Genomic DNA, 17507 nt, shown 5'->3' with positions numbered 1-17507 from the left:
TATGGCCATCGTTAACCGCACCGGCCAACATGAAATGAGGTCATGAGACGGCCTGCACTAACAGGGTATTGCCAAGGGATAACACAAGAGCGCAGACTCCTGTACAGCAAATAACAACGCTCAGGAATCTGCGCCCAGTACCTAGGTGCAAATTTTGACACCTGTGCTGCGTCTCGTTAAAAAGACAAGTCACGCCTCCACAACTGTTTGACAGTATAATGGGCTAAATAGTGTACGTGTTTAATTCAGCGTGTGCAAGGAGCAAAATTAAATAGAGCAACCTTTGACTTGTGCATCATTAATGCTGTTCAAGGTGTGGCTCTTGTACCTTGCAACACCTGAGGGGGGGGTTAAAGGTAACCTTTGAAATTGGTTCAACTAGGCTTCGGCCTACACTCTGCTCCTCTACTCCTCCTGCTGACCCTGGGCTCAAACAACGCCAGTTTCTGCCCGGAAATGCTAGCTGCACAGAGAAAAACACCAGCCAATGTGTTAGTGGGGTTCAGCACCGCCAGCTGTTCCCCTGCTGTGTAGTCGGCAACGTGTCCAGCACAAGCCACGCTGGCACAACAGAACAAAAGCTGCCACCAGTGCAGGCTGCGGCCTACACTTTGCTCCTCTCCTCCTCCTCCTGCTGACCCTGGGCTCTAACACCGCTAGTTTATGCCCGGACATGCAATCTGCACAGAGAAAAACACCAGTCAATGTGTCAGTGGGGTTCAGCAACGCCAGCTGTTCCCCTGCTGTGTAGCTTGCAACGTGACCTGCAAACGCCACGCAGGCACATGAACTGAAATTGAAGGGAGCCTGCCCCCCACCCACAGGTGTTTCTATGTATAACAGCCACCTTGTACAGCAGTACTGCTGCATTTGTACAAGGTGGCTGACTTTTTCTCCTTGCACACGTGGAACTCAACAAGTACAAAATGTGTCTCATTACAGACCATTACAATGTCCCTGAGGTGTGACTTTCCTTTTTAATGACACGCAGCACCCCCATTGTTAGCGCTGCCCGTCTCCTGACATCATTGGTTGGCTGGCTGTGCCTGTGCGTCCCCCCTGTCCGACACAACGCCCCCCGTTGTCTCATATATTTTGACTGCGAGGGTGTGATTGATGGGCACGAGCAGTGCATATGTTCCCCTGTTTTCACTCCCCTCCTTCCGCCTTCTTCTGACTGTGCGGCCTCATGGCCGCGGCATGCGATAAGGGATCAGCTGAGGCCGCCCAGTCTGAAGCAGGTGTAAGGACATGTGTGAGCGGCGAACATATTTACTGCACAAGGCCACGAATCCCAGCACCGCAGTGTGACTTTAGGAAAAGCCACTATGGGTCTGGGATTTATGGCCATCGTTAACCGCACCGGCCAACATGAAATGAGGTCATGAGACGGCCTGCACTAACAGGGTATTGCCAAGGGATAACACAATAGCGCAGACTCCTGTACAGCAAATAACAACGCTCAGGAATCTGCGCCCAGTACCTAGGTGCAAATTTTGACACCTGTGCTGCGTCTCGTTAAAAAGACAAGTCACGCCTCCACAACTGTTTGACAGTATAATGGGCTAAATAGTGTACGTGTTTAATTCAGCGTGTGCAAGGAGCAAAATTAAATAGAGCAACCTTTGACTTGTGCATCATTAATGCTGTTCAAGGTGTGGCTCTTGTACCTTGCAACACCTGAGGGGGGGGGTTAAAGGTAACCTTTGAAATTGGTTCAACTAGGCTTCGGCCTACACTCTGCTCCTCTACTCCTCCTGCTGACCCTGGGCTCAAACAACGCTAGTTTTTGCCCGGAAATGCTAGCTGCACAGAGAAAAACACCAGCCAATGTGTTAGTGGGGTTCAGCACCGCCAGCTGTTCCCCCGCTGTGTAGCCGGCATCGTGTCCAGCACAAGCCACGCTGGCACAACCGACCAAAAGCTGCCACCAGTGCAGGCTTCGGCCTACACTTTGCTCCTCTCCTCCTCCTCCTGCTGACCCTGGGCTCTAACACCGCTAGTTTTTGCCCGGACATGCAATCTGCACAGAGAAAAACACCAGTCAATGTGTCAGTGGGGTTCAGCAACGCCAGCTGTTCCCCTGCTGTGTAGCTTGCAACGTGACCTGCAAACGCCACGCAGGCACATGAACTGAAATTGAAGGGAGCCTGCCCCCCACCCACAGGTGTTTCTATGTATAACAGCCACCTTGTACAGCAGTACTGCTGCATTTGTACGAGGTGGCTGACTTTTTCTCCTTGCCCACGTGGAACTCAACACGTACAAAATGTGTCTCATTAGAGACCATTACAATGTCCCTGAGGTGTGACTTTCCTTTGTAATGACACGCAGCACCACCCTTGTTAGCGCTGCCCGTCTTTTGACATCATTGGTTAGCTGGCTGCGCCTGTGCATCTCCCCTGCTCGAAACAACGGCCCTCGGTGTCTTATTTTTTTGGACAGCGAGGGTGTGATTGATGGGCATGTGCAGTGCATATGTTTGCCTGTGTTCACTCATCTCCTTCCGCCTTCTTCAGACTGGGTGTCCTCATGGCCTCGGCAGGCGATAAGGGATCAGATGAGGCCGTCCAGTCTGAAGCAGGTGTAAGGACATGTGTGAGCGGCAAACATATTTACTGCACCAGGGCACGAATCCCAGCACCGCAGTGTGATTTTTTAAAAACACACTGTGGGTCTGGGATTCATGTCCATCGCTAACCGCAACGGCCAACATGAAATGAGGTCATAAGACAGGAAGCGCTCACAGCGCATGGCCAAAGGATCACAAGAGCGCAGACTCCTGTACAGCAACTAACAACGCTCAGGAAGCTGCGCCCATGCAAAAAGGTGTTGTTTTCGACACCTGTGCTGCTTTTCTTTAAAAAGACAAGTCACGCCTCCACTACTGTTAAACAGTATAATGGGCTAAATAGTCTACGTGTTGCATTCAGCTTGTGCAAGTAGACAAATTAATAGAGCAACCTTTTACTTGTGCAGCATTAATGCTGCAGAAGGAGTGGCTCTTGTTCTTTGTAACACCTGAGGGGGGGTTAAAGGTAACCTTTGAAATTGGTTCAACTAGGCTTCGGCCTACACTCTGCTCCTCTCCTCCTCCTGCTGACCCTGGGCTCTAACAACGCTAGTTTTTGCCCGGAAATGCTAGCTGCACAGAGAAAAACACCAGCCAATGTGTTAGTGGGGTTCAGCAACGCCAGCTGTTCCCCCGCTGTGTAGCCGGCATCGTGTCCAGCACAAGCCACGCTGGCACAACCGACCAAAAGCTGCCACCAGTGCAGGCTTCGGCCTACACTTTGCTCCTCTCCTCCTCCTCCTGCTGACCCTGGGCTCAAACACCGCTAGTTTTTGCCCGGAAATGCTAGCTGCACAGAGAAAAACACCAGCCAATGTGTTAGTGGGGTTCAGCACCGCCAGCTGTTCCCCTGCTGTGCAGCTTGCAACGTGACCTGCAAACGCCACGCAGGCACATGAACTGAAATTGAAGGGAGCCTGGCCCCCACCCCCAGGTGTTTCTATGTATAACAGCCACCTTGTACAGCAGTACTGCTGCATTTGTACAAGGTGGCTGATGTTTTCTCCTTGCCCACGTGGAACTCAACACGTACAAAATGTGTCTCTTTGAGACCATTCCACTGTCCCTGAGGTGTGACTTTCCTTTCTAATGATACGCAGCACCCCCCTTGGTAGCGCTTCCCGTCTTCTGACATCATTGGTTGGCTACTTGCGCCTGTTCGTCCGCCCTGCCTGAATAAAATGCTCCTCGTTGTCTTAATTATTTTGACTGCGAGGGTGTGATTGATGGGCACGAGCAGTGCATATCTTCGCCTGTCTTAACTCATCTCCTTCAGCCTTCTTCAGACTGTGCAGCCTCATGGCCGCGGCATGCGAGAAGGGATCAGCAGAGGCCGCCCAGTCTGAAGCAGGTGTAAGGACGTGTGTGAGCGGCCAAAATATTTACTGCTCAAGGCCACGAATCCCAGCACCGCAGTGTGGCTTTATGAAAAGACACTGTGGGTCTGGGATTTATGGCCATCGTTAACCGCACCGGCCAACATGAAATGATGTCATAAGATGGGCAGCGCTAACAGGGCATTGCCAAGGGATAACACAAGAGCGCAGACTCCTGTACAGCAAATAACAACGCTCAGGAAGCTGCTCCAAGCACCAAGGCGTTATTTTGGACACCTGTGCTGCGTCTCATCAAAAAACCAAGTCACGCATCCACTACAGTTTGACTGTAGAATGGGGTAAATTGTGTATGTCTTTCATTCAGCGTGTGCAAGTAGACAAATTAATAGAGCAACCTTTCACTTGTGCAGCATTAATACTGCACAAGGTGTGTCTCTTGTACTTTGTAACACCTGAGGGGGGGGTTAAAGGTTTCCTTTGAAATTGGTTCAACTAAGCTTCGGCCTACACTCTGCTCCTCTCCTCCTCCTCCTGCTTCAACACGGGCTCTAACATCGCTAGTTTTTGCCCGCAAGTGCTAGCTGCACAGAGAAAAACACACGCCATTGTGTTAGTGGGGTTCAGCAACGCCAGCTGTTCCCCCAGTGTGTAGCCGGCAAAGTGTCCTGCAAACGCAACGCAGACACAAAGCTGCCTCCAGTGCAGGCTTCGGCCTACACTCATCTCCCCCTGCTTACCCTTTGCTCCAACACCGCTAGTTGGGGCTCTAGGAAGACAATCTTTAATAGGCAAGGCAACGCATCCGGGTTCCAGCACCGTCAGCTGGTCCTCGGTCGTGCCATTGGCTCTTGCACACTGGGGCAACGCATCCGGGTTCCAGCACCGCCAGCTGGTTCTCGGCAGTGTTTTTGTCACAGGTACTCCCTCGTGCCAAGCCTGGTTTCAGCACCGTCAGCTGTTTCCGGGTTGTGTCAAGCTCACTGAGACACCTATGCTTGCCTCGTCGTGGTGCGGTCGGGTTAGCCAACTCCAGGGTGCCTCCAGTTTAGGAGCTTCCTATGTGGGCTGCGTGAACTGGTAGTCAAGGCTGGTTCTGTAGTGCCAGTAGGCCCAGCTCCCCCTGTAGGACTGTTGGGGTTCGGTAACTGCGGCTGCCTCGCGGCCTAGCTGTTCTCTCCTCTCCTGTGGACCTTGGGGTCCACCACCTGGTTCCAGCACCGTCAGCTGGTTCCGGGCCGAGCCTTTGGCTTAGGTGCCTCCTCCTGGGTATCCGAGTTCCGCCAACGCCAGGCGGTCCTTGGTAGTGCTTTTAAGCGCGGGCACCTACAGCTTAGTAACCGGGTTCCAGCACCGTCAGCTGGTCCTCGGTCGTGCCATTGGCTCTTGCACACTGGGGCAACGCATCCGGGTTCCAGCACCGCCAGCTGGTTCTCGGCAGTGTTTTTGTCACAGGTACTCCCTCGTGCCAAGCCTGGTTTCAGCACCGTCAGCTGTTTCCGGGTTGTGTCAAGCTCACTGAGACACCTATGCTTGCCTCGTCGTGGTGCGGTCGGGTTAGCCAACTCCAGGGTGCCTCCAGTTTAGGAGCTTCCTATGTGGGCTGCGTGAACTGGTAGTCAAGGCTGGTTCTGTAGTGCCAGTAGGCCCAGCTCCCCCTGTAGGACTGTTGGGGTTCGGTAACTGCGGCTGCCTCGCGGCCTAGCTGTTCTCTCCTCTCCTGTGGACCTTGGGGTCCACCACCTGGTTCCAGCACCGTCAGCTGGTTCCGGGCCGAGCCTTTGGCTTAGGTGCCTCCTCCTGGGTATCCGAGTTCCGCCAACGCCAGGCGGTCCTTGGTAGTGCTTTTAAGCGCGGGCACCTACAGCTTAGTAACCGGGTTCCAGCACCGTCAGCTGGTCCTCGGTCGTGCCATTGGCTCTTGCACACTGGGGCAACGCATCCGGGTTCCAGCACCGCCAGCTGGTTCTCGGCAGTGTTTTTGTCACAGGTACTCCCTCGTGCCAAGCCTGGTTTCAGCACCGTCAGCTGTTTCCGGGTTGTGTCAAGCTCACTGAGACACCTATGCTTGCCTCGTCGTGGTGCGGTCGGGTTAGCCAACTCCAGGGTGCCTCCAGTTTAGGAGCTTCCTATGTGGGCTGCGTGAACTGGTAGTCAAGGCTGGTTCTGTAGTGCCAGTAGGCCCAGCTCCCCCTGTAGGACTGTTGGGGTTCGGTAACTGCGGCTGCCTCGCGGCCTAGCTGTTCTCTCCTCTCCTGTGGACCTTGGGGTCCACCACCTGGTTCCAGCACCGTCAGCTGGTTCCGGGCCGAGCCTTTGGCTTAGGTGCCTCCTCCTGGGTATCCGAGTTCCGCCAACGCCAGGCGGTCCTTGGTAGTGCTTTTAAGCGCGGGCACCTACAGCTTAGTAACCGGGTTCCAGCACCGTCAGCTGGTCCTCGGTCGTGCCATTGGCTCTTGCACACTGGGGCAACGCATCCGGGTTCCAGCACCGCCAGCTGGTTCTCGGCAGTGTTTTTGTCACAGGTACTCCCTCGTGCCAAGCCTGGTTTCAGCACCGTCAGCTGTTTCCGGGTTGTGTCAAGCTCACTGAGACACCTATGCTTGCCTCGTCGTGGTGCGGTCGGGTTAGCCAACTCCAGGGTGCCTCCAGTTTAGGAGCTTCCTATGTGGGCTGCGTGAACTGGTAGTCAAGGCTGGTTCTGTAGTGCCAGTAGGCCCAGCTCCCCCTGTAGGACTGTTGGGGTTCGGTAACTGCGGCTGCCTCGCGGCCTAGCTGTTCTCTCCTCTCCTGTGGACCTTGGGGTCCACCACCTGGTTCCAGCACCGTCAGCTGGTTCCGGGCCGAGCCTTTGGCTTAGGTGCCTCCTCCTGGGTATCCGAGTTCCGCCAACGCCAGGCGGTCCTTGGTAGTGCTTTTAAGCGCGGGCACCTACAGCTTAGTAACCGGGTTCCAGCACCGTCAGCTGGTCCTCGGTCGTGCCATTGGCTCTTGCACACTGGGGCAACGCATCCGGGTTCCAGCACCGCCAGCTGGTTCTCGGCAGTGTTTTTGTCACAGGTACTCCCTCGTGCCAAGCCTGGTTTCAGCACCGTCAGCTGTTTCCGGGTTGTGTCAAGCTCACTGAGACACCTATGCTTGCCTCGTCGTGGTGCGGTCGGGTTAGCCAACTCCAGGGTGCCTCCAGTTTAGGAGCTTCCTATGTGGGCTGCGTGAACTGGTAGTCAAGGCTGGTTCTGTAGTGCCAGTAGGCCCAGCTCCCCCTGTAGGACTGTTGGGGTTCGGTAACTGCGGCTGCCTCGCGGCCTAGCTGTTCTCTCCTCTCCTGTGGACCTTGGGGTCCACCACCTGGTTCCAGCACCGTCAGCTGGTTCCGGGCCGAGCCTTTGGCTTAGGTGCCTCCTCCTGGGTATCCGAGTTCCGCCAACGCCAGGCGGTCCTTGGTAGTGCTTTTAAGCGCGGGCACCTACAGCTTAGTAACCGGGTTCCAGCACCGTCAGCTGGTCCTCGGTCGTGCCATTGGCTCTTGCACACTGGGGCAACGCATCCGGGTTCCAGCACCGCCAGCTGGTTCTCGGCAGTGTTTTTGTCACAGGTACTCCCTCGTGCCAAGCCTGGTTTCAGCACCGTCAGCTGTTTCCGGGTTGTGTCAAGCTCACTGAGACACCTATGCTTGCCTCGTCGTGGTGCGGTCGGGTTAGCCAACTCCAGGGTGCCTCCAGTTTAGGAGCTTCCTATGTGGGCTGCGTGAACTGGTAGTCAAGGCTGGTTCTGTAGTGCCAGTAGGCCCAGCTCCCCCTGTAGGACTGTTGGGGTTCGGTAACTGCGGCTGCCTCGCGGCCTAGCTGTTCTCTCCTCTCCTGTGGACCTTGGGGTCCACCACCTGGTTCCAGCACCGTCAGCTGGTTCCGGGCCGAGCCTTTGGCTTAGGTGCCTCCTCCTGGGTATCCGAGTTCCGCCAACGCCAGGCGGTCCTTGGTAGTGCTTTTAAGCGCGGGCACCTACAGCTTAGTAACCGGGTTCCAGCACCGTCAGCTGGTCCTCGGTCGTGCCATTGGCTCTTGCACACTGGGGCAACGCATCCGGGTTCCAGCACCGCCAGCTGGTTCTCGGCAGTGTTTTTGTCACAGGTACTCCCTCGTGCCAAGCCTGGTTTCAGCACCGTCAGCTGTTTCCGGGTTGTGTCAAGCTCACTGAGACACCTATGCTTGCCTCGTCGTGGTGCGGTCGGGTTAGCCAACTCCAGGGTGCCTCCAGTTTAGGAGCTTCCTATGTGGGCTGCGTGAACTGGTAGTCAAGGCTGGTTCTGTAGTGCCAGTAGGCCCAGCTCCCCCTGTAGGACTGTTGGGGTTCGGTAACTGCGGCTGCCTCGCGGCCTAGCTGTTCTCTCCTCTCCTGTGGACCTTGGGGTCCACCACCTGGTTCCAGCACCGTCAGCTGGTTCCGGGCCGAGCCTTTGGCTTAGGTGCCTCCTCCTGGGTATCCGAGTTCCGCCAACGCCAGGCGGTCCTTGGTAGTGCTTTTAAGCGCGGGCACCTACAGCTTAGTAACCGGGTTCCAGCACCGTCAGCTGGTCCTCGGTCGTGCCATTGGCTCTTGCACACTGGGGCAACGCATCCGGGTTCCAGCACCGCCAGCTGGTTCTCGGCAGTGTTTTTGTCACAGGTACTCCCTCGTGCCAAGCCTGGTTTCAGCACCGTCAGCTGTTTCCGGGTTGTGTCAAGCTCACTGAGACACCTATGCTTGCCTCGTCGTGGTGCGGTCGGGTTAGCCAACTCCAGGGTGCCTCCAGTTTAGGAGCTTCCTATGTGGGCTGCGTGAACTGGTAGTCAAGGCTGGTTCTGTAGTGCCAGTAGGCCCAGCTCCCCCTGTAGGACTGTTGGGGTTCGGTAACTGCGGCTGCCTCGCGGCCTAGCTGTTCTCTCCTCTCCTGTGGACCTTCGGGTCCACCACCTGGTTCCAGCACCGTCAGCTGGTTCTCGGCAGTGTCTTTTGCTCTTGTACCTTCTGCTCCCCATCCTGGTTCCAGTACCGTCAGCTGGTTCCGGGCAGAGCCTTTGGCTTAGGTGCCTCCTTCTGGGTATCCAAGTTCCACCAACGTCAGGTGGTCCTTGGTAGTGCTTTCAGGCACGGGTACCTCCTGCTTAGTAACCGGGTTCCAGTAACGTCAGCTGGTCCTCGGTAGTTCCATTGGCTCTTGGACCTTCGGCTACCCATCCGGGTTCCAGTACCGTCAGCTGGTTCTCGGCAGTGTCTTTTGCTCTTGTACCTTCTGCTCCCCATCCTGGTTCCAGTAACGTCAGCTGGTTCCGGGCAGAGCCTTTGGCTTAGGTGCCTCCTTCTGGGTATCCGAGTTCCGTCAACGTCAGGCGGTCCTTGGTAGTGCTTTTTAGCACGGGTACCTCCTGCTTAGTAACCGGGTTCCAGTAACGTCAGCTGGTCCTCGGTAGTTCCATAGGCTCTTGAACCTTCGGGTAGCCATCCGAGTTCCAGTTCCATCAGCTGGTTCTTGGCATTTTCTCAGCCTTCTTGTACCTTCTGCTACATTTCCAAGTTGAAGACCCTAACGTCGACGACCCGGAAGACCACCACGATGACGACGACACGGAAGACCACCCCGATGACGACGACGACGACGGCGGAGACGACGACGGCGGAGATGACGACACTGGAGACGACGACCCTGGAGACGACAACATGGAAGACCGAGAAGCAGAAGAACAAGAGGCTGCAGAACAAAGAGCAGAAGAACATTAAGCATAAGACTTAATATCAGAGCAAAAGATATTATCTAAATTATATGCAGAAGAAGACTAAGCAGTGTATGGGGGTGAGTCCGTTCCTCCTCGTGGTGCCCCTGGATAAAGCCTGATGCTGCAGGCCAAACTGAACGCGGACAAATGTAACTTTTGTGACTGGCAGAACGGAAGGTGTAATCTTCAAACTTTTATAGATAACAACTACGGGAATGCCTGTCACAAATGAGAATATGATGAAGAAGTAGAATAGGAAGAATAATAACAGTGGAATAAAAAGAATATGTAGAATAAGAAGAATAATAATAGTTGAATAAAATGAATATGAAGAATGTAATAAAAAAAAAAAATAGGTAGAAGATGAAGAAGAAGATGAATAAGGTGAAGAAGTTGATGTCAAAGATGCTGATGATGATGAAGATGAAAGTGTGGGAAAAGAAAAAAAAAAAGAAAAAAAAGAAGGGGAAGGGCGTGGAATAGTGAAACATCAATATCTGACAAAATAAAAAAAAAATTTACATAGTCAATATCTTTGTCACTCCGAACGTCTTAAAAAAAAACAAAAAACATGCTATTCTATTTGATTGGGATAAACCTCTATGACTTTAATGTCTCCGCCACCTCCCCAAATACATCCGGCATTATTCTTAGTTGTTTTCCTTCATGTAGAATGAACCTACAAGGAAAGAAAGGGTTTATTTTAATTCCGATATTTTGGTCCCATTGACTTGCATTGGGATCGGGTATCGGTATCGGCGATATCCGATATTTTTTGAATATCGGCCGATCCAAACCGATACCGATACTTTCCGATATCGGAAGGTATCGCTCAACACTACTCAGGAGACCATCTGCTGTCTCCTCAGGAGCATGCCCAGGCTTTGTAGGGAGGTCATACAGGCACATGGAGGCCACACACAACTGAACATCATTTCCTTGCCTTGAAGCATTTCCACTGAAGTTGGATCAGCCTGTAATTTGATTTTCCACTTTGGTTTTGAGTATCATTCCAAATCCAGACCTCCATTGGATATTCATTTTGATTTACATTGATCATTTTTATGTTTTATTGTTCTCAACACATTCCACTATGTAATGAATACAGATTTGCTACTGAAATATTTCATTCAGTGATATCTAGGATGTGGTATTTTAATGTTCCCTTTATTTTTTTAGCAGTGTATATATATATTTTTTTTTTTTTCACTTTATAAGATGCACCTGTTTATAAGACTCCCCCCCAAGTTTGGTGAAGAAAAATAGAGAAAAATATTTTTTTATGTTAAATGGGGGTCTGTTTTATAATGCCAGTGTCCATCTTACAAATCATATTTGTTTCCCTCATCCTGGTATCTATATAACCCCCATCCTGGCACATGCCCCGCTGTGCTGGCACATTGCCCCCCTTTGCTGTTGGCACTTTGCTCCCTGTGCTGCTGGCACACTAGCCCCTTTTGCTGGTGCACTACCCCCTTGTGCTGGCACACTGGCACATTGCCCCCTTTGGCACATGGCCCCCTTGTGCTGGTACATTGCCCCCATGTGCTGGCACATAGACCCCCATCCCATCACTATATGACCCCCTGCTGGCATGCACATGACTCCCCTCTCTCTATATGATCACTTGCTGGCAAGCACATGCCCCCCTCTCTCTATATGCCCTCCAGCTGGCAAACACATGGCCCCTCTCTCTCGTTATGCCCCCTGCTGGCATGCACATGGCCCCCGGTCACTATATGCCCCCTGCTGGCACACACATGATAAAATTACAAACACTTAACTCACCTTCCAAAGATGGCTCCATGCTCCCAGCTCCTTAGTTGTGCTTCCTGTTTCCTGGGCATTTAACCTGGGCAAACAGTGATGACACCACTTTGCTGTGCCGATCGGATGTTGGCACAGACACAGGAAGAGCCACAGGGCAGCTGGGAGCATTGAGCCATCATCGGAAGGTGAGTTAAGTGTTTGTTATTTTATCATGTGTGTGCCAGCAGGGGGCATATAGTGACCGGCGGAGCCATGTGCGTGCCAGCAGAGGGCGTATAGAGTGACCGGGGGGCATATTCATGAAGGGAAGGGGGGAGTGCAGGCATATGCAATATGCACTGCTCCCCTGTCACCCAACTCGGTGCGGCTTCAGCACCAAGGTGATGGACAGCGGGTGCAGTGAATACTACATGAGGCTAATGAGCGGGAGCACTTGGACTTCCACTGTCTCTGCAGACTGCAGCCAGACCACCCCAGCCCCCTGACACCACTATAGAGCCGCCCCTGTAGTTTTTCTACCTTTGTTTTTTTTCCATCAAGATGGGGTGCAGAATGTACATTAATGAGAAAAAAATGAACTTTTTGGAATTTACCAAATGGCTGCAAAGAAACAGAGTGGAAAATTTAAAGGGGTAGGAATACTTTCCGTTCCCACTGTATATACACACACGTGGTCAAAATTGTTGGTACCCCTCGTTTTATGACAGAAAAACCTACAATGGTCACAGATATAGCTTGAATCCGACAAAAGTAATAATAAATAAAAGATCTATGAAAATGAACAAATGAAAGTCAGACATTGCTTTTCAACCATGCTTCCACAAAATTAAAAAAAAAGAAAACCCTTGAAATAGGCCTGGACAGAAATGATTGTACCCCTGAATATAATGTCACAAAAGGTACATGTTAAATCAAGGTGTGTCCACTAGGGTTGAGCGAAACGGGTCGTTCATTTTCAAAAGTCGCCGACTAGAGTTGAGCGACCTTGACCTTTTTAGAGTCGAGCCGGGTTTCGCGAAACCCGACTATCTCAAAAGTCGGGTCGAGTGAAATCGGCCGATTATGACGTAAAGTCGGGATCGACCGAAACACGAAACCCAATGCAAGTCAATGGGGCAGCATAGTCGGCAGTGAGTGGGGGCCAGGAAAACACCTAGAGTGCCCATTTTAATGTCAAAACCATCCATTCTTCTTAATGAAGCTTGTCAAGCGTAATTTACCTTATAATAATTGGAAGGCATTTGAAATTGGGGGTCATTTGGCTAAAGTTGTGGTGGGTAGGGCTGGTTCAAGTAATTAGTGGGCCCAGGAAATCTGGACCACGTCACGGCAGTGGAGCAGGGAGAGGTAAGTATTTCAACTTTGCAAGTGCTGTGAACCTGAGCAAGCAGGGGGGGCCCACTCGTTGGCATTGGCACTGGCTCAGGGCCCCTCAAAGTACCGCGGTGTGTTTGCACGGCGGGGGCGCCTCCCACCGGCAGCAACACTTTTGCGTACCATGAGAGGCCCTGTGCCAGTGACGTCGCCAACTAGTATTCCTCCCCCCACCTGATGAAGGAACCTGCACTTTCATCTGCACCTTCCTGTTTGTCCCCGTGTAAGGTGGTATGGTATGCGGGAAGGGGGACCTGACTTTCAGCAGGGTCACAATCTTGCAGTGTAGCGTGCACGGGAAATGTTGCGTTATGGGTCAATGTACCAGCAGACTCATCTATCACTGGCTGGGCAATGGGCAGGATGAGGAGGAAACACAGATATAGGCCCAAAGAATAAAGTGGGCTAAATGCAGTTCAAAATTGGTAACACAGGACTAATCAGGGGGCATTGCAGTGGAGGACAACTGGAATGAGAGGCTGACACAGAGAGTAGGCCCAAATCAGTAAGTAGTCGAAATGCAGTTCAAAATTGGCAACAGTAGTAAACAGGCGGCACAGCTTTGTTCAGTGGAGGAGAACAGCAAGGAGTGGCAGACACCGATAGTAGGCCCCAACCCAACTAGTAGGCCAAATGCAGTCTAACATTAACAACTACTTAACGAGCGCCTGAAAACGGAATTTCAGGACAGGAAACCAGGAGAACAGCAAGGAGCGGCAGACACCGATAGTAGGCCCCAAACCAACTAGTACGCCAAATGCAGTTGTTCCGTTTAACCACAATTTAATGAGAGCCTGAAGATAGAAGTTCAAGAAAGGCAACCTGGAGAACACCTTGGAGTGGAACACACCATCTCTCTACACCCCATACCCAATTTGTAGGTCTAATGCAGCGTAGTTTCCAACAACTACTAAACGAGAGCATGATGATCGAAGCATTGGCGAGGAAACCTGGGGAACACCTTGGAGTGGAACACACCATCTCTCTACACCCCATACCCAATTTGTAGGCCTAATGCAGCGTAGTTTCCAACAACTACTAAACGAGAGCATGATGATCGAAGCATTGGCGAGGAAACCTGGGGAACACCTTGGAGTGGAACACACCATCTCTCTACAGTGGAACACACCATCTCTCTACACCCCATACCCAATTTGTAGGCCTAATGCAGCGTAGTTTCCAACAACTACTAAACGAGAGCCGGAAGATCGAAGCTCAGGAAAGGCAACCTAGAGAACACCTTGGAGTGGAACACACCATCTCTCTACACCCCATACCCAATTTGTAGGCCCAATGCAGCGTAGTTTCCAACAACTACTAAACGAGAGCCGGAAGATCGAAGCAATGGAGAGCAAACCTGGGGAACACCTTGGAGTGTAACACACCATCTCTCTACACCCCATACCCAATTTGTAGGCCTAATGCAGCGTAGTTTCCAACAACTACTAAACGAGAGCCGGAAGATCGAAGCAATGGAGAGGAAACCTGGGGAACACCTTGGAGTGTAACACACCATCTCTCTACACCCCATACCCAATTTGTAGGCCTAATGCAGCGTAGTTTCCAACAACTACTAAACGAGAGCCGGAAGATCGAAGCAATGGAGAGGAAACCTGGGGAACACCTTGGAGTGTAACACACCATCTCTCTACACCCCATACCCAATTTGTAGGCCTAATGCAGCGTAGTTTCCAACAACTACTAAACGAGAGCATGAAGATCGAAGCAATGGAGAGGAAACCTGGGGAACACCTTGGAGTGGAACACACCATCTCTCTACACCCCATACCCAATTTGTAGGCCTAATGCAGCGTAGTTTCCAACAACTACTAAACGAGAGCATGATGATCGAAGCATTGGCGAGGAAACCTGGGGAACACCTTGGAGTGGAACACACCATCTCTCTACAGTGGAACACACCATCTCTCTACACCCCATACCCAATTTGTAGGCCTAATGCAGCGTAGTTTCCAACAACTACTAAACGAGAGCAGGAAGATCAAAGCTCAGGAAAGGCAACCTGGGGAACACCTTGGAGTGGAACACACTATCTCTCTACACCCCATACCCAATTTGTAGGCCTAATGCAGCGTAGTTTCCAACAACTACTAAACGAGAGCCGGAAGATCGAAGCAATGGAGAGGAAACCTGGGGAACACCTTGGAGTGTAACACACCATCTCTCTACACCCCATACCCAATTTGTAGGCCTAATGCAGCGTAGTTTCCAACAACTACTAAACGAGAGCCGGAAGATCGAAGCTCAGGAAAGGCAACCTGGGGAACACCTTGGAGTGGAACACACCATCTCTCTACACCCCATACCCAATTTGTAGGCCCAATGCAGCGTAGTTTCCAACAACTACTAAACGAGAGCCGGAAGATCGAAGCTCAGGAAAGGCAACCTGGGGAACACCTTGGAGTGTAACAAACCCTCTCTCTACACCACGGAAGGGCTGATTCTTAGGAAGGAAGGCTGTCGGAAAGAAGCAGGGCGCGTCCGAGGGTGATTATATTCTTATTAGGTATATACTCACCCTCGGACGCGCCCTGCTTCTTTATTTGTAATGAATGTTTATTTGCAATGTGGTTTTGACTTACTCTATTTTTTTGGTAAATAATGATTTTATTATTTTCATTGTTTTGCATCTTCTTGGCAATAATATAAAGAAGACGCGACAGGACAACACTCGGTGGATGCCATATCTGTGTTTAAAATTGAAAAAACCTTTCAGTTAACTACTTGCAGGAGAAAGTTATTGTAGCTGGTGGCCATTTTTAGTACTGTACCAGATTTTTGTTGTATGTGTTTGTTTTTAATGTTAAAATGTCTGCATTTGATATCTCTCCAGTATTTTCTTTTTTATAAGCAAAATACTTATTTTTATATTTTCTGATGTTGGTTCCAGGGGTACACGGGCAGCAGTGGTGTGGTCAGTGGAGGCCTAGTGGAAGGAGTGACCGCAGACAGGCATCGAAGGCCTAAAATAATAACACATGGCTGTAGGCAATTTTAAATTGGTTCCAGGGGTACACGGGCAGCAGTGGTGTGGTCAGTGGAGGCCTAGTGGAAGGAGTGACCGCAGACAGGCATCGAAGGCCTAAAATAATAACACATGGCTGTAGGCAATTTTAAATTGGTTCCAGGGGTACACGGGCAGCAGTGGTGTGGTCAGTGGAGGCCTAGTGGAAGGAGTGACCGCAGACAGGCATCGAAGGCCTAAAATAATAACACATGGCTGTAGGCAATTTTAAATTGGTTCCAGGGGTACACGGGCAGCAGTGGTGTGGTCAGTGGAGGCCTAGTGGAAGGAGTCACCGCAGACAGGCATCGAAGGCCTAAAATAATAACACATGGCTGTAGGCAATTTTAAATTGGTTCCAGGGGTACACGGGCAGCAGTGGTGTGGTCAGTGGAGGCCTAGTGGAAGGAGTGACCGCAGACAGGCATCGAAGGCCTAAAATAATAACACATGGCTGTAGGCAATTTTAAATTGGTTCCAGGGGTACACGGGCAGCAGTGGTGTGGTCAGTGGAGGCCTAGTGGAAGGAGTGACCGCAGACAGGCATCGAAGGCCTAAAATAATAACACATGGCTGTAGGCAATTTTAAATTGGTTCCAGGGGTACACGGGCAGCAGTGGTGTGGTCATTGGAGGCCTAGTGGAAGGAGTGACCGCAGACAGGCATCGAAGGCCTAAAATAATAACACATGGCTGTAGGCAATTTTAAATTGGTTCCTGAGGTACACGGGCCGCAGTGGTGTGGTCAGTGGAGGCCTAGTGGAAAGGAGTGACCGCAGACAGGCATCGAAGGCCTAAAATAATAACACATGGCTGTAGGCAATTTTAAATTGGTTCCAGGGGTACACGGGCAGCAGTGGTGTGGTCAGTGGAGGCCTAGTGGAAGGAGTGACCGCAGACAGGCATCGAAGGCCTAAAATAATAACACATGGCTGTAGGCAATTTTAAATTGGTTACAGGGGTACACGGGCAGCAGTGGTGTGGTCAGTGGAGGCCTAGTGGAAGGAGTGACCGCAGACAGGCATCGAAGGCCTAAAATAATAACACATGGCTGTAGGCAATTTTAAATTGGTTCCAGGGGTACACGGGCAGCAGTGGTGTGGTCAGTGGAGGCCTAGTGGAAGGAGTCACCGCAGACAGGCATCGAAGGCCTAAAATAATAACACATGGCTGTAGGCAATTTTAAATTGGTTACAGGGGTACACGGGCAGCAGTGGTGTGGTCAGTGGAGGCCTAGTGGAAGGAGTCACCGCAGACAGGCATCGAAGGCCTAAAATAATAACACATGGCTGTAGGCAATTTTAAATTGGTTACAGGGGTACACGGGCAGCAGTGGTGTGGTCAGTGGAGGCCTAGTGGAAGGAGTGACCACAGACAGGCATCGAAGGCCTAACATAACAAAAATGTCAATACAATGGTATTGTCAGTGGCAGGCATTGAAGGATGTCAGCGCATAGACTAAACATTGGTGGAGCTGTGAGATAATTTTGCAAGTGGTAGAGCACTGTTTGAGCTGGGGTGGGGGTAAACTGTCTTGTGGCCGGCGGTACAGGCCCAGGGCCCCTCATATTACAACGGTGTGTCTGACGTTGGGTGCGCACCACCACCGCCAGAGACACTTTATTGTACTAGGAGGGACCCAGTGGCAGTGCCGTCGACCAAAAGCGGGCTCACCCACCTCTT

This window comes from Ranitomeya imitator, chromosome 8 (genome assembly GCF_032444005.1).
Source record: "Ranitomeya imitator isolate aRanImi1 chromosome 8, aRanImi1.pri, whole genome shotgun sequence".
Lineage (NCBI taxonomy): Eukaryota > Metazoa > Chordata > Amphibia > Anura > Dendrobatidae > Ranitomeya > Ranitomeya imitator.
The sequence above is the reverse complement of the archived record's forward strand: the minus strand, read 5'-3'. Positions refer to the sequence as shown.